Below are 19,313 nucleotides of genomic sequence, written 5' to 3' on the forward strand. Positions count from 1 at the left end.
CTGCAAAAATTTGAATAAAGCGCTGAAATTTCGAATGAATGCCAACACACTTTTCAAATTTAGGACAGTAAGAAACACAATTTTGATATGAATTTTAATTTCAACAATTTTTGAATGATTAGAAGCCTCAATCCAAGCAATCGCTAGACCAACTTTGACTTTAATTTTGAAAGTGTTAAAATTGATAAAATTAGCCAAAATTCTGGATTTTAGCAGAAAAATACAGTAAGATCTAGCTCCCGAAATTTCAAAAAAAATGTCGGGGACGATGGCACTCGGGGTGCACATGGTCCTCGCAACTTTTTTCCAAATTTTCAGGGATGAAAGATATTGTGATTTTATTGTGGAATCCAAAGTTACAACCGATTTGGAGGTGTTTTGATTAGTGAAATTATCAGTCAAAGGTTGAATCAAGAAGGTCTTAAAAATTAGGGTTTTGACATTTAACCACTTAATTTTTAGAATTAAAGCACAAATATGAATTGACAATTTGCAATAGAAGGGTAGATCTGAAACCAGCATTAACAATTAAACATTTCACAAGTTTAATTACTAAAAAGAAAATTTTAGGGTTTTTATGCAATTAGCCTCTAAAATTTGCAAAAGGTCAAACATGGAAATGTAATTAAGGAAACAAAATTTTCAGATCTAACCATGAATAATCAGAATGAGGATGTTCACGTCGGGTTCACCAAAATGTAAAGCGGAAAAATCGAACCCTAGTTGTTCTCCCCTCCCCAATCTCCAAGGAGAGAGAAGGGAGAGTCACTAGGGTTGATGGTTTTCACTTAGGAGAGACTTTACATTCAAAAGAGGGGTTGAAACCCACAAGATCCAATCCCACGCAATGCAAGATTGGATTCTATATGAGTTTCAAGGGTTAAGACATCAAGGATACCCTCTTTTGTAAAGAATGTTGATAGAAAGATTGAACTAGGAATGCATGTAAAGTAGGAAAGATTCGCTTATAAACAGAGATAGGGATATGGGATGAAGCTGTGGACCTGGAATTAGCAGTAAAATGTCGAGAAGGTGCTGTTCTGCAAATTTGAGCTAAAGTTGACGGGACGATGGCACCCGGCGTGCACACGGTGCTCCAAAAAATCCGCGAAACGAAGGGGGATCTGTTCGTCTTTGCACAAGGATTCCAGATCTTCAATTACAGCCGCGTACCTGCAACCTTGTTGTAAGAATGTTTGTATTCTTACATGCGAAGGTGTAATGAATGTTGTATTTTGTATGTTGTATGTGATCTCCTCTTCAATGGTTGAATCCTTGTCTTGAATGCAACACTTAGCCTTGAATGGATACTTAGAATACTCAATTGCTTGAAGGAATGCTTGAATGCTTGAATGCTTGAATGTTTGAATATCGCTTCCACGTCTTGTTCCTGCTTTTTTCCTTTTTTCAACCTCCTCAAATGGGAGAGGAAATGTAGTTTATATACTTGTCAATTAGGGCTGATAGACTGATTTTCCCGACCTTAGGCCGACCAGGAAACATTATTTTCCAATTTGCAAACTTAAAGACCCGATGCCCAAAAGAGACCGGGCCCAAAATAGGGCCAGGGACCAGGGCGCTGGGCGCCATGGTCCTGGGGGACCAGGGTGTTGGGTGCCCTAGTCCTAAAGGACCAGGGCGCTGGGTGCCCTGGTCCCACCTCCCGGAACAGCAGGGTGCAAGGAGGGATCAGGCCAGGGTGCGGAAAAATGCAGCTTTTGATGTTGTAAACAGGTTTCGGGGTCTCCATTCAGGTTCAACGTTGCGCCGCCATCGTGAAGACCCAAATGCAGTCGAAATTGCAAGTGTCATAATTTTAGGACTCTACAGGTAGCAATGCTGAATGGATGGATGTCAACAACTTTCCCCTTCCTCCCAATATCATCGTACAACTTAAGAAGGAATTGGGAAGGCACCTGTGCCAAATATCGGAGCAAGAAGACATGATTATATGGTGTGGGGCAAAGAGTGGGTGGTACACTACACGTTTGGGCTATCAGATTCAAATTGCCCAGGAAGTCATATCGTACTGCCCAGTCCCACTTTGTTGGAACAATGTCGTGCTTCCAAAGGCTAGGGCATTTCTGTGGGTGGCTTCTCAGTACAAATGTCTCACCGTGAAGAGACTTAAGAAGATTGGTTTTCATGGTCCCTCACGTTGTTGTCTATGCGAGGTTGAGGAAGAAAGCGTGGACCATTTGTTCTTAAATTGTATAGTCATTGCAAGATGTTGGGACTAGATCCAAAATGAGATCAATTGGAACTCTCCAAGACAAAACAAGATCAAGGATTTTCTGATTAGTTGGCCAACAAAAAATAACAATTTTTGGGCTAGTATTTGGTTCATGACACCATCGCTTGTTGTGTGGCACTTATGGAAAGAACGTAATCGACGGCTTTTTAAAGGTGAAATTATGTCGGTGGAGGTTCTCATTCAATCTATCCAAAATGCAATCATCAAAACAATCAATAATAGAACAAAGATCAAAAGAAAAATGACCTATATAAGGTGGGATGATGAAATACAATGACTAAACTGAAATGCCCTTTGCTTGTTCCAAAACCACGGAAATCTAATCATTTTGAGGTTTGTTGGATAGCTCCAAAATTATTCAAAAGGAAACTAAAATTTGATGGTGCAGCCAAAGCCAACCCTGGAATTGAGGGGGGCGGGCTGCATCATCCATAATTCTGATGGAATGTTCGTTTGGGGTGCAACTAAAATACTATCACGCTGCACCAATAATGTCAAGGTAGAAATGAAAGCCCTTGCTCTCGACCTAAAATTGTGTCTCAAGATTGGTATCCACTCAATTGACATCGAGGGCGACTCTCTCCTTTGCATTCGAGCAATAAAAAATAATAATGCCCTCTGCTAGTCCTTGAAGAACTGGACAATGTTAATAAAGGACCTTTTGCAACAATTTGATAATTATGCTATCTCACATGTATATCAAGAGGCTAATGGTGTTGCCGATAGTTTGGATAACTTTGCGGTGTCCCAGGAAATGGATATCATCGACAGTGCTGACTTGGATTCCTGACCTTGCCTTCACCAAATAATCAAGGCCGAAAAAGCTCCTGGGGGCACATGTGCCATTGTGGAAAGGGGTACATGAGTCATGTCTGAAGGGGTCAAATCCTGCCTATACGACTAATCCAGTAGAGATTTATTGGGTTCCTAATTTGGAATGGTTTGGATACCTTGGCTCCTCGTTCAGAGGGATTAGCATCTTTTTGGTTTTTGACAGTGTGGTCTCTCTCTATCCGAACTTGTAAGGATGGTGTGGGTTCTCCCCACCCTCTTTGATTCTATAATACTCTCTTTTGCTGATTAATATAAAGGGCGCTACCCCCTCTTGGTAGCACTTACCTATTAAAAAAATAAAATAAAAATTGTCCCATGCTTACGGATGCAAATTATACTTATTGTTCTCCTTGATAATTAAATAATCTTAATTATTTAATTATTTCATCTTCCTTCTTCCACTTTGACATTATCCCTCTATTTCCATAATCAGATCATCATTAAATATTCTCTCTCTAATATTAAATAAGTAATATTATTATTTAATTAATTACAATTATTAACTTTAATTATTTGATCTTAATTGTTTAATTAAATTCGATTTCTACCATAAGTCCCACAATTAATTAATTTCCAAATTTATTTAACTTCATTTATCTCTCATTTCAAATTAATTTCATTTTCTTCCAAATTCAAATTCATTTATTTCTCTCCACTTTTCCAAATGTATTAAATAATTTTTAATTATTTAATATAATTACAAATTGTCATTTTCTTCTCGATAATTGAATAAATTTAAATATTTTCATATGCATTAATTAAATAATTCTTGAAATTATTTTATTAAAAATCTATCTTCTAAACTTTCCTCAAATTAAAAAATGGAAACAAATATCTTTATTTATTTTTATTGATTTTCAAAAATCTTTCCTCAAATTCGAAAATAGAAGCAAATATCTTTATTTATTTTTATTGATTATCAAATTATTGAGTTTGGTAACTTGTTTTTTTTTCTTAAATTTAAACTAAAAAATAAGATATGCACATCTAGAAATTAGAAACTTTTCATTTTATTCTCTAGTTCCTCTTATCGTCATCTTCTCTCATCTGATTTGGCCACTCATCCTCCTAGGATAAATTCAATTCTTAATTTCTATTTTAATGCCTTTTACTCTATCATTTTTTACTAGTTACAATCACAATCAAAATCACTGTCCTTGATATTTTCTTGATATCATTATCATTTTCAAGCTTTCAATTTGCTTATGTGCACATGAAATCTGAGAGCCCTTTTTAAGAAAATTAAGAGGAGATAGTGAAGATTCTGCGAACTCAATGCTTTGATGTTTTAATTTGAATTTCATTTATACTTTGAATCCGTGTCTCTATTGTTAGATTAGGATCTTTGCGAATAATTTGAGTTTTTAGTGGTTGCTCTTATATTCCTTGCAAGTTGATGATGTTTTCCTAGTCTACATCTAGTGAACCCAATGTGAACATGTTGCTTCTAATGACTTTTTGTGAGTCTTTTATGTGAAAGGTTATCTCCAATGCATCTAAATGTAGTTATAACACACTTGCAGGATTTGGAATTATCCATGTAGATTTGTTTTAGCACGCATCATATTTGATTAATTGAGTTAATAAATCTGCATATCATGAAAACATGCATTTAAATTAGATTAATTCTTATGCAAATTGTCACTTTGCTTAATTAGAATGGGCAATTGATCTTCATTTGAATTAATTAGGGGGTTAATTTGGAAAAATTCTCATCTAGATTAATCTAGGAGGTGAATGAGCTACAATCTAAGCGAATCATACAAATTCACTCAGAGCACTTAATTGCATGTCATTTTTTTTACTTGCTTGTCACATTCTTGATTGCATTTTGCATTGTTGATTACATGTTTTTTTGCATGCATGTTGCCTTTTTTCTCGGATGTCACTTTTGTGATTTTATGTCACATTCTTGATTGCATGTTGCCTTTTTGCTTAAATACTATTTTTTTCTTGCATGTTGGTTTTTTTCTTGCATATTGCTTTTTTCTTATTGCATGTCATTTTTTTTAATTGCATGTTGCTTTTTTTATTGCATATTGTTTTTTTTGCATGTCACTTTTTCATTGCATGTCGCTTTTTCATTGCATGTCACTTTTTTCTCAACTAGATAGACACTTTGTGTTACTAATCCATTTGTGCAAAAATCTTATCAAACACTTGTCAAAGAATTTGAATCTAAAACTACTAATCCATTTCCTGCAAGACATTGTCAAAGACAATTTATGAAAAAAAGTGCTTGTGTTTTTTGTACAGTAGATAACACTTGGTTTTTCATAATGGAATGAACGATTGTTTGATTGTCTTGTAAGCTTGCACTTTGTAGGGTGGACCTACTATTGCACTTAGTTTCTTCTCCCCGTGCTTTTGGGATCTTGCGTGTAAGAGAAAAGAGACAAGGATGCCCATCTTTTTCTTTTTTTTTTGAAATGAGCCTACCTTGGTGGGAAAAGAAGTACTCACCCCAAGAGACAATTCTAAGCATTTCTTTCTTTCAGTCCCCTATACAAATGGTTTAGGTGAAAGCCAAGACTACTTGGTGATGTTTATCTATACTAATAGTTCTCCAGTAACTACATTTGTGTGAGGTATATAAAACACCTTTTATAGGGTTGGCATAGGATCTTAAGTGAGTCATTGTCGCATGTGTAGATGTAAATCCCCCAAAGTTCCTCGAATACAAACCATTTCATTTTAGTAGCCTAAATCCCATATTTGTTAATTCAAGCAGTGTAGATAATTCCCTAAAGATACCTTCCATGTACCTTTCATTGTGAGATAGAAAATTCCTCGGTTGTGATATTTTCTAACCTTTGAGGTAAGAGAAAAGGTGTATGGTACCATGTTAAGAGATCGAGAACCACCATATCTCTATCTGTTCATAGTGTTTGTGGTATTCTATTGTGAGAGCGTCAACAAGTATTAGTCATTTCTAGCCTAGGTTGTAAATGCCAGTGCTTTCAAATTGTTAAGACCAGTGAATTAAAACATTGGCTAATATAGACCCCTTTGATCTTGCTCTGATTTTTCAAAGTCAAATATTCATCCTATCTGATGTGTCTTATGTGAGTGTTGAAACAAATTTTTGAATAAAAAACACAACTCACTCAAAATCACTAGCAGCTATCCAAACACGATTGTCACAACAAAACCAGTCTTGAAACTTTGTCAAATTTGAAACATTGGAATTTAAAAACATGGGAGATCAAAAATATTAGAAACTTTGAAATCTCATTTCAACCTTAGATATCACTTTAGTTTAAACTTTGCATAGTAGTCATCTTTCCTAGGTCTTAAGTCCATTATTGCATTGTTTCAAACCTAGGTCATTATCTAGTCCAATCTCAAAATCCTTCATATTAGTTCATTAAATTTCCTTAGCACATGACCTTAGATTGAAATTATATTCCCTCAATAGATTTTAAAAATCCCAAAGATCAAGACTTAATTAAGGTTAAATCCTAGGTTACCAGTATGAAGTCTAGACCTCATCAAAATTCGTCCTTTATCATTATCATTGAACCAAAACTCTAACTCATCAGGCCAGTGATGGGCACGACTTTGTGATTTGTCCATCACCTTGTTCTTTTGATCCTTTAAGGTCTTTACTTAATTTAAATCTCTTAGGGTTATGTCTCTAGATTTGTATTTCTAAGGTCTTCAAAACCTCAAAAACATAGATTGTATTTGTCATCCCTAAATTGTATTTGTCCATCTTCAAAAATACCAAAAACATAGGTTTCATTTGTCCTTGATCTTTTAGAGTTGCATTTGGAATTCCTTTAGGTCCATTTCATTTCATCCATAAACTTTGAAAATCCAAAAATATGGTATAGCTCAATTGTTGATATGAAATCCCAAGCTTCTAGGAGACAACAAAGTTTTTCATATCAACCTATGTTTGGTCCAATGGATGACATACAATCAAATTTTAACCTAAGACAATCATAGTTCGATCCAACACAACAATAAGGCAACATTGTGCAACCAAATTTTAATCCAAACATGGGCCTGTCGTGCTCTATGAAGTGTACCTGTACCTGCAACCACAATGCACTCAATAAATCATTATAAGCATGGTTAGTAAATTGAAACAATGAAACACAAAACCATAGCTAATCGACTTATTGTCTCCTAGTAAATGCGAGTATGAAAAATGCTCTCAGATCTGATTATGCATACTCCAGTGACTTGACTACACTTAGATGGAGGATTTGAATGATGAAAATGCATGATCTAGCAAGAATAACATGATTAAGCTACATGAATGATTGATCTAGCATAATTAAGCTAAGATTTAAGATACAATTAAGCTAAAGTTGAGCATGATAACATTGCTAAGGAATGAGAAACTAGAAGCTAGATGCTTATAATAACAAGGCATAAGATGAAATCAAATTGGGACCCTTTGAGCTCCAAAATGAGGTCTATTTATAGGATTTTCCAAGGCTAGGGGTGATGTGGCAAGAATCAACGGTCAAGGTTGATCTAAAGATATCAATGGTTAAATTGGAGGAGGATGGCAAAGGGGGTTGGATTAAAGGGAACATCTGTCATCTCTATAGTGACAAGTGTCAAGAGGCTTCTAGAAGGAATTAGATGAAAGGGAACACTTAGTGACAAGTGTCACAAGGTTCTAGAAGATGTTGGATGAAAGGGGACATGGTGGTAGGTAGAATGGGTTAGGTTTAGGAATGGTTAGGTTTAGGAGTGGTAGAAGTTAGGAGAATTTGAATTTAAAAATTCAAATAATATGAAAAGGCTAATTAATCTCAACAACTCATAATTGATTTGTTTTAATTAATTAGGGATTTTAGAAGAAATGAATTTGGATGGAGGGAATTAATTAACTAAAGGGGTGAAATGAACCTATTAAATAAATCCTTAGATTTATTAATGAGTAGATGAAAGGGGAAATTTAATAAAATTGCTTAGTGAATTCAATTAAATTGGGGAGGAGGATTGATTAAATAATTACTTATTTAATTAATTATCTTCAGACCATTTTTACGTGTATACGGGGCCAACCTACAAACATGCAACCCAAATATGTTGTAGTTCAATTTGAACCAATTTCCTTGCCAATGAAACCAAAATTCGGTAATGTTCCACAACACCATCAATAAATGTGCAACCATATTTTGACCCAAACCAATCAAGTCATGGTTACATTCAACAAGGGTCCTCAACCAATGCTCAACTAGTCTATCTTCCAAGTTTGGGTTATCTTTGACTTGGATAACCTTCAAACTTTCATCAAAAGGCACACTCAAATATATAATCAGAATCATCCTCATATTCAGAGTCCTCACATGAGAGTCATCTCTCTTTGACAAAATTTTATAAAAATAAATTGACAAGACAATAAAAGATCCTAGAATTAGGAAGACTTTGGATAAATTGGTCTTTGAGGATCCTATAAGGTATTCCAGATGTCTTAAAGGGAAACTTGTGTCAAGTTCTGAATATTTGATCCCTATTGGATGAATCTAAATTACAACTTTACACATGTAAACAGATAAAACTTATCTTAGAACAAGAGAAAACAAAACCCATTTCAAAACAAACAAAAACCAAATGGATTTAAGAATAAGAGACCATACAAGCATTTTGGGGGAAAAGAGCATGCAAGGATTTAACTTTGGAAATTTTTCAAAAACACTCATTCAAGCAATTCAACAATACTTTGTTCAACATTGTATCACCAACACCTAAGGAAAATTTGTATGCAGTAGTAATACTAATAGTGATAATAAGAACACTAGCAAGTATATCTGAACCCAATATGTCAAGTGTTCCTCAAAAAAATCAACAGCTAGTGGCAGAAAATATGTCCACATTTACCACAATTATGTCATTTGTACCACCCTTAGAACAAAACATGAACACACAATAAAGTGCTCCTCTCTTTCAAGTAGCTTCCTCCATAAATTTCCCACCTAGAGGAATAGCCACAAACATTCAACCAAGTCAAACCCTATCCAAATTATGCATACTTAAACAAATAGCATTACTTTCAATTGAGCCACAAGTTACTATGCCTCCTTTATGTCAGCCAAAAAAGGGAATATGACCAACACCAACATCCAACAAAGTCAACCAACCAACACCTTACAACTTGCAAGCATAAAGGTGATATCACAAAGAAAACCTCCCAAGTAGCGTAAGTGCCAACCCATAATTCTGACAACTTGATTGGAAGATTAGGTAATTCACAACAAATGATGCAAAATCAACAAACGCCCACTTAATACCAAGAGAAATCAAAACCAACAATACAACATCAGCAAATGGGAATTCAATACCAACCAAAACAACAACCAATTTTACAATATATTGGACAAGTGCAACAAATGACACAACCACAACCAATAGTCCAACAATTTCAACAAACACAACAACAATATGTGTCACAATATCAAGAATAGGTGCAACTAGTGTCCCAATTCTAAATTGTTCAACCAAGTGCACAACAATAAACAACTACACATTACTATTAATATGTCCAACCGACAACACAAAGAACAACAACACCATGTTCAACTGATAATGGAATTCCATCAACCAAAAAGGTGATATCACAAAGAAAACCTCCCAAGTAGCGTAAGTGCCAACCCATAATTCTAACAACTTGATTGGAAGATTAGGTTATTCACAAAAAATGATGTAAAATCAACAAATTCCCACTCAATACCAAGAGAAATCAAAACCAACAATGCAACATCAACAAATGGGAATTCAATACCAACCACAACAACAACCAGTTTTACAATATATTGGACAAGTGCAACAAATGACACAAACACAAGCAATAGTCCAACAATTTCAACAAATACAACAACAATATGTGCCACAATATCAAGAACAGGGGCAACTAGTGTCCCAATTCCAAATCGTTCAACCAAGTGCACAACAATAAACAACTACACATTACCAGTAATATGTCCAACCGACAACACAAAAAACAACAACACCATGTTCAACTGACAATGCAATTCCATCAACCAATTCAACCTACTATGTAATACCAACCACAAGTGCAATCGATTGTCCAATAACAACAACAAATTCAACCTACAATTCAATACTAATAACTGCAACAAATAATTTGATACCAAAACACTACAATGACACAGACTGGAGATCAATATCAAAACATATTGGTTGCAAGCACCTCGAGAACAAGATTTTTTGAATACCACAATTGAAACCTGCTTGGGGGCATGGTATATCAGCAAAGAGGCAATCCAAATATGAATGCTGAACTTTTGAAACCATCACCTTTATATGTGATGACAAAATAAATTGAAAAACTATGGCGATAAGTAGAAGCTTTTCAAACAAAAGAACCAGAAAGGGTTATAAACAACATGATATATGCCCTAATCCATTCAAAAATATTTTGTATGTGTCTCCCTTTCCTAATAATTTTCAGGTACCAAAGTTTGATAAATATAAAGGAAAAAGGGATCCCAAAGAACACATTAGGGAATTTTGTGTATCTTGCATAGAGGTTGCTTATGATGACACAAAACCTTATAAGCCTTTTTCCTCGGATTATCTCATGAAAAGAAATAGATTGGTAATTGATGCAGAGGAAGGGTGTGATAAATGAACCTTTGATATTTATAAGGGAAATACAAGGTTCAAACCCCTAGGCCTACTAGCACCCAAAATGGCTCAAATAGGTCAAATGCAAACCAACACTTCTCCAAATGATTCCAAAGGTATGGAATGTTTTTAATATCTCCAAAAAAAAAAAATTAATTTGTTTTATGGTTCTAAGAACTTGTTTAAGTGCAAAGCCCTCTTTTTAGCCTTCTAGGCCTAGTTGCCCAATTAGCCCTCCAATGAGGAAAATGAATTGTTTACTCCCAGCTTTCCCAAACAAATAAAAAAAAAAATTGGATATTAAGACACCCATTTGGCTTATATTAAACATACCATAATATTGTATATTTTTTCTTTGGAAAGTATATGCTGTCCTGTAACTATGCATTGTTTTTGGACTCCAAAAATGACAATTTTACAAAGGAAGTATATAATGTTTTAACTCCCTGACTCCCAAACTCTCAAAAGTAATCCAATATGGTTCAAAACCAATTAAAATGCAATTATTTTCATTTTTTAACCTTCTTAGATGCAAAATTTCTATTTTAGCCTCCCACAAACCCTTAAAAGTAGGGTTTCTCACATACCCCTCTTCCAGACACTATACCATCCAAATTATGATGGATTCACCTTTAATTTGAAATTTATAAACACTTTCAATCATAAAATTTTCCCCTCCTTAAGGCGGATTTTCTACTGCTTCTCCTTAGCAAGCAATTTCTCCACTCTTACATTCACTGTTTTGGTGATCACCCCGGTTCTCCACCCAATTTGCACATCAACCTGTTAGTAATTTATTGTACATGTTAGAGGAGTTCCATCCCATGAATATTATGCCTTTTACATTCATGGAATGACCACTCTCATTGTAAATCAACCAAATCAAGTGCCAAATTGTACAAATCTGTTAGAACAGTCAATGCAACTAGTCTAAAGTTTGAGACAAATGGATTATCAGTGCATCTTCCCTACAAATAAGATGTTCAAGGTCTCTTCAATGCATTATGAATTCTAATACACACTCAAGACAAAGTTACCATAAGCCAAAACACCAAAAAAATGCAAGAAAACAAGAATTTGATGTTATTGTTTGTCCTAGTCCGTACACCAGCATTATATGTCATACAAAGTATTACATGAACTATTTATAACTTCTCCCTAACTATATCAACCACATTTTATTGGTTACATTTCATGTTTAAGGCATTTAACTCCTAAAACTAATTTCCCCCCAAAACTACCTAGCTGTTGCATTTCAAATATTCAAATTTGTCAAAAATGGAAAATGACATAATTTGATCAAAAACTCCTAGCTATTGACATGAAACATCTTGAAATGTTTTATTAAACTTGTCTAAACTTTCCTAGACTCTCTAAGCCATAAATTCCTATTACATCTTTTTGTTGGTCCTAAGGTCCTTACCAGGCCCTTTAGGACAAATTACAAACTTATTACATTTTTCATCATAAAAAGCCATTATGGGCTTAAATACATCATAATTGATTGGTCCTTCACTCCTAAGACCTTCAAAAGTCTTTAATGGATTCAATGAGTCCTTTGGTCTTCCAAATGCACCTGCACCATGCTCCCCCCAAAAGAAAAAAGTCTTGTCCCAAGAGTTTGGCTTGAGTTTGCCTCCATCAACTGCCAATGCCTCCTTATTGATTGGTCTCCCAATGTGATCTCTTTCCTGCCATCACCTGTACTCACTTTGCCAAAAGTATTAGAATGAAAACAAAATGTATTTGACCCTTTTTTTGGATCAGACTGCTGCCTTGCTACCCCATTTGATTTTGCTGCTTCATATTGGTTTGTTGGTTGTTGCACCACCTGTACCTGTTCTCCCTTTATCTGACCTTGAAATGGACACTTGATAGTGCCTATTTGAACATATTCTAATTCCCAATAGGCTGCTCTTTTAGGACTGATTTGCTGCTCTATCATAACCAACATTTTGTTGTGTTGGGTTTGCTGCCCCCAACTAGTGTCATACTCATCTCTAACCTGCTCATTCAATGGAATATTGTTTCCAAAACACATCACCATCTTGTCATTACTCCTATAATCCAGAGGTTGTAATTTATATCTTAGTCCACCCTTATGCACAATGTAGTCATTTGAGTAACCATCATGAAGAGTTCTTTTTGTCCATTGCCATGGTCTACCCAAAATGATATGTCCACAACTCATCGGTATGATATCACACATTACCTGATCATGATAGGGACCAATTGAAAAATTAACAAGAGATCTCTTTCTAACCTCCATATTCAACCCTTGATCAACCCAAGTGGCCTTATAAGGGTTAGGATGATCCACTATTGTCAATCCCAACTTAGTCACCATATCAATTGAAACCAAATTGTTATGTGAACCAGAATCTATAATCAATTGACATAATTTACCCTTGCTCAAACAATATTTTTTGAAAATGTTCACCTTTGGTTCTTGTATTTTCTCACCTTGTCTCACCATAAGGAATTCTCCCTCTGTCTGTGGATATGCTAGCACTGGTCCACCATCTTCCTTCTTCTCTTCTTCTTGTGTCAAATCCACTCTTCTCTCTTTTCCTTTATTAGATTCAACCCATTTATGACACCTAAAGGATTGATGACCTACCTCATTACAATTGAAACACTTGCCTTGACAAGTTCCACTTCCTCTTCCTACTCCAAATCTTCCACCTCTATGGTTGTATCCTCCTCTTGGCTCTGAAGTATTTCCCTTGTCTTTATCCTTGTCTTCCCAAGTCTGATTTGTTCTTCCTCCTCTTCCTCTCATGAATCCTCCTCCTCTATTGTTTCCTTGTCTTTCATTCTTCCTCTTTAACTTCTCTTCTACTCTCACTGCTAACTGAAAGCATTCTCCAAGGGTTCTAGGCATATTTGTTAGGAATAAGGTCTCTCAACCTTGGATAATTCCTATTCTTATTATTTGTTTTGTAAAATGTATTTCTTGCAAATAATGTAATTAAGTGTGAGTGTACATGTCTAGTTGGCATGTTGATATGTCACTCCACTTGATGTGTCGGCATCTTGAATTGTGTGTAAGGAGATCATGGCTGAAATGGTTATGATGGATTCCTATGACATGTAAGAGCTATTTCGAGGAGATTTCAATGACGGGTGAAGACATGCAAGACATGTGGCAACTGATAAAGTTGAGTACTGTACACTCTTCCTCAAAAAAAATTTAGGGTTCCTATTTTCTCAGAGAATGGTAAAACCCTAACATGGCTATCTTTGGAAGTTGCCCTAAAAAGGAAACAGCATAAGCATTTTTTTAGGGTTACATAATGTGATACGAAAAGTGTGTATTGTTGGTATGATATTGTGCTACTGGATTAGTCTTGAAGTGTCGATTGTCTCCTGAAAGAACTTGCATTGCAAGTGTGTTGTAACCGTTGTGTGGAAGATAATACATTGTGCAGGTTTTGGAGTGCTGGGGTTTTTTACCAAAAGGTTTTCCCTAGGGTAAATCATTGTGTCATTCTTTATTTTCTATATGCATGGTATATGGCTGCAATATCTTTGTTAAAGTAGTTAACGAATCTGAAATTGTAAGGATTTAAAAGAATTTGCACAATACTTTCCTCTAGAGATTAGTGTAGGAAGCTGTTTCCGCACCTAAGTTTCCTTACAATATTCAACCCTATCTCATCTTGAATATTGTACTTGAGGCCATTGATGTATCTAGCCACCTTCTAATCTTCATATTTTTCTCCTCCCCTAATGCTCAGGGTGTGAAATTGTATCTTAATCTGGATTGCCAAGTTTGACGGGAAAAATTGACTCCTCACCATAGTCTTCATCCTCTCCCAATATAAGATTTTATTCAATCCCCTATCCTCTCTCTCATTTTGAATACTTGTCCACCATGTAAGGGTTGTTCCCCTTAGCCTTGCTTTTGCTATTTTCACCTTCTTGTCTCCATCTATATCTTCTAGATCAAAATAGTTCTCAAGTGCCTCTATCCAACCAAGCACTTCTTCACTCTCCATCTTACCTTAGTAGATTTGAAAATCAAATTGTGTCTTCATACCAGTACCTTGTACTACCTTAATCAGTCTTATGAATCTCCTTTCTTCAGGGTCTTCTTCATCTCGATGTCTCCCATGTGCTTGCTCTTCTCCTTCATTGTTGTCTTCATGATTCTCTTCTCCTATAGGGTCTCTTCTTTCTTTATCTAAGGCTTATATCCTTCCTAACAATTGAAGTCTCTCCCTTCTCATTTGTCTTTCTTCCCTCTCTTTGGTTGCCTCTAACTCTCTATTCTCTCTTTCCTTTTGTTCTAGGGTTGCTTTCAACTCTTCAATCTCTCTTGCCATTTGGTTCTTAGGTGCCATGTTCTAGTTTGTTGGTTTTATTCCTTAAAGATCTATTAACTGAAGCTCTGATACCACCTGATGTAGAGGAAGGGTTTGATAAATGAACCTTTGATATTTATAAGGGAAATACATGGTTCAAACCCCTAGGCCTACTAGCACCCAAAATGGCTCAAATAGGTCAAATGCAAACCAACACTTCTCCAAATGATTCCAAAGGTATGGAATGTTTGTAATATCTCCAAATAAGTTTTTTTTAATTGGTTTTATGGTTCTAAGAACTTGTTTAAGTGCAAAGCCCTCCTTTTAGCCTTCTAGGCCTAGTTGCCCAATTAGCCCTCCAGCAAGGAAAATGAATTGTTTACTCCCAACTTTCCCAAACAACTAAACAAAAAAATTCGATATTCAGACACCCATTTGGCTTATATTCAACATACCATAATATTGCATATGGTTTCTTTGGAAAGTATATGCTGTCCTGTAACTATGCACTGTTTTTGGACTCCAAAAATGACAATTTTACAAAGGAAGTATATAATATTTTAACTCCCTGACTCCTAAACTCTCAAAAGTCATCCAATATGGTTCAAAACCAAGGAAAATTCAATTATTTTCAAGTTTTAACCTTCTTAGATGCAAAATCTCTATTTTAGCCTCCCACAAACCATTAAAAGTAGGGTTTCTCTATTCACCTTTAATTTGACATGTCTAAACACTTTCAATCATAAAATGTTCCCCTCCTTAAGGCGGATTTTCTACTGCTTCTCCTTAGCAAGCAATTTCTCCACTCTTACATTCACTGTTTTGGTGATCACCCTGGTTCTCCACCCAATTTGCACATCAACCTGTTAGTACTTTATTGTACATGTTAGAGGAGTGCCATCCCATGAATATTAGGCCTTTTACATTCATTGAATTACCATTCTCATTGTAAATCAACCAAATCAAATGCCAAATTGCACAAATATGTTAGAGCAGTCAATGCAACTAGTCTAAAGTCTGAGACAAATGCATTATTAGTGCATCTTCCCTACAAATAAGATGTTCAAGGTCTCTTAAATGCATTAGGAATTATAATACACACTAAATACAAAGTTACCAAAAGCCAAAACACCAAAAAATTACAAGAAAACAAGAATTTGTTTTTATTGCTTGTCCCAGTCCGTACACCAGTATTATATGTTGTACAAAGTATTACATGAACTATTTATAACTTCTCCCTAACTATATCAACCACCTTTTATTGGTTACATTTCATGTTTAAGGCATTTAACTCCTAAAACTAATTTCCCCCCAAAACTACCTAGTCGTTGCATTTCAAATATTCAAATTTGTCAAATATGGAAAATGACATAATTTGATCAAAAACTCCTAGCTATTGACATGAAATGTCTTGAAATGTTTTATTAAACTTGTCTAAACCTTCCTAGACACTCTAAGCCATAAATTCCTATTACATCTTTTTGTTGGTCCTAAGGTCCTTACCAGGCCCTTTAGGACAAATTACAAACTTATTACATTTTTCATCATAAAAAGTCATAATGGGCTTCAATACATCATAATTGATTGCTCCTTCACTCCTAAGACCTTCCAAAGTCTTTAATGGCTTCATTGAGTCCTTTGGTCTTCCAAATGCACCTGCACCAGTAATGCTAGATTGCTTGGAAATATAAAATCATGAAATGAATTAGTTGAAAATTTCCTTGCTCATTTCACTTTTAATATTGACAATGAGGTCAGTATGACAAACTTGTGTACCACAAAACAAAAGATGGGTGAACCTTTCGTAACATTTTTACAACGATGGTGCAACCTTGTCAGTCCATGCCCGTTTGATATTCCTAAAGAGCAAAAAGTGAACTTATCCATTGAGAATATCATTCCACAATTTATGTATGAGCTAAAAATCAAAAGCCTCTACACAATTAAAAACTCATTAAAAAGGGAGACACATTGAAACAGATCTCATTCAAAAGGGAATAATTAATGTTTACAAAGACAACAATAACAATGCGAGCAATTTAAATGTCAAGATAAAGTTTTGGTCATGAAATGAAAATGTCACAAATAATGGAGTTGTGGATGCAAGAATAATCAATAATATGCAAGCCAAAATCAGTCTCAAAGGACCAACAATCCCAAACACCCAACACCTAGTCAACTTAAACAAAAAAATCAAGCAATGAATGATATTCATCAAAATCCACAATGCAAACCTCCTAGATATAGGGACACACCTCCCAGATAGCTTACACCATTAGGAGATCTTATTGAATTAGTTATAAAATAATTGTTTCAATCAATTTTTGTTTAATTGCCTAAAATAAGAAACCAACCTCCAGTCAAACCTGGATGGTGGAATGATAGTGATTATTGTGAGTATCAACATACAAAGGGGCACATGACTCCATTTTTTAGTTAAAACACCCGATAAAAGACCTAATTGACCAAGGCATAGATGAAGTGGAACCTCCTGTAGGATCATCCAATGTTGATCACATGATTTTAAAGACTTCGTTACTTGATAATGGGAAGGGAAAAGCCTCCAATTTGGGATCTAAACCTAAAGATAGTGTGAATTATATCATAGCTCCTCATGAATACACAATAAATTATATCCAATTGTCATATAGTCATATGTCTACTATAAATATCAAGGAGCAAAATTCCAAGTGTGTAGTAGTCACCCGTCAACCTAAAATCACTTTGCAATGAGCCCCTCGAAAGCCAAAAGCGACTAGTCAATACAATCTCCTTGATCATCTAAGTAAGACATTAGCACAAATTTCCATTCTCGAGTTGCTACACATATCCCCTACACACAAAGTTGTCCTAGATAAAGCCTTGCAAGATTTCATAGTTCCCACATACATAAATGTTGATCATTTTTAGGTTATGATAGTTCATCTTGCTGCCACTCAACATGTTTCCTTCACTAAGAATGGAATCCCTTATTGTAAACCCAACCATAATGGTCCATTACATTTGGAAGTCTTTTTCCACAACTACAAAATCAAACGAGTTTTGATAGATGGTGGAGCAAGATTGAATGTTTGTACCTTGAGAGTTGTAATATCTCTTGAATATTTTTAAAATGGCATAGATGCTTCAAGGAAGATAATAATAAAGGCATATGATGACCCAAAACATCCTTCCAAGTGAGTCATCGTATTACCAATCCAAGTTGGTCTGGCTATAGAAAACACATTGTTACAAGTCTTGGACTTGGATTTTCCCTATAACATGATTCTTGGCCATCCCTGGATCCATGCAATGAAGGTCACACCATCAACTTACCATCAATGTCTAAAATACCCCTACAATGGAACAAATATTATTCTCCTTGGGAATCAAAATCCTTTTCAATTTTTTGCCAATCCAAAAGGGATTCCTAAACAACAAGTGCTAGTTAATAGAGAAGCACTATCCTATAGCTCCTCTTAATAAATGGACCCTCTAACATTGTTAAAAGGTAAGGTTAAGATCCAAAATCAACGATGTGGATAATATACCATGGCTCAATCATTTCACATTGGGAAGTTACCTACTTCCCCAAAATCTTATTGAAAACCACATCTCCTACAAAAAGAGAAAAAAGGTGTCATTTAATATCAACCTCCCACTACATTTTCAAGGTGGGCTGAATTCAACAAGGAAATAATTGAAGAGGATATATCTAAATATATCCACAAAGATGAAGAAGATCAGCCACCTATGCAATTGCCTCTCAAAAAATATGAAAAAAGGTTTCACTATCATGCAAAAGAAAGGATATGATGGCCATAGTGGGCTAGGGGCACAAAAAAAGGTTTTATAGAATTAATCATACCAAAGATGTAATGTAATAATAAAGGAATTGGATTTGTACCATTATGAATTAGTTCCTCTAGTACTATGTTACCCTTCTATGAAAAATTCAACACCTCTAATTATGACATGACACCGAAAGAAAACCTTATCCAAACCAATTCGAAGAATGGGAGTGGGATTCTTATTCATCCAGTTCCTATACTCTTGATAATGTCTTTATTTATCAATATGATCTACCCTTGGAAGACAAACATATAAAAATACCCCTACTCCTGTAAAAACCTATCCTCAAGCCTGGATTGAAGGCTTTTGGGATCCTGATACAACATCAAAGGAAAGAAATGTGGAAATTGATTTTGATGATACCTTTATCCTAACCATAACCCCCATAACCCTAGACTTGTATCACATCGATGATAACATGCCCTTAGTCTACTCTAAACTTATAAATTGGGACTAGCAAGAACTACTGAGCTTGG

This window comes from Cryptomeria japonica, chromosome 8, assembly GCF_030272615.1.
Source record: "Cryptomeria japonica chromosome 8, Sugi_1.0, whole genome shotgun sequence".
Taxonomy (NCBI): domain Eukaryota; kingdom Viridiplantae; phylum Streptophyta; class Pinopsida; order Cupressales; family Cupressaceae; genus Cryptomeria; species Cryptomeria japonica.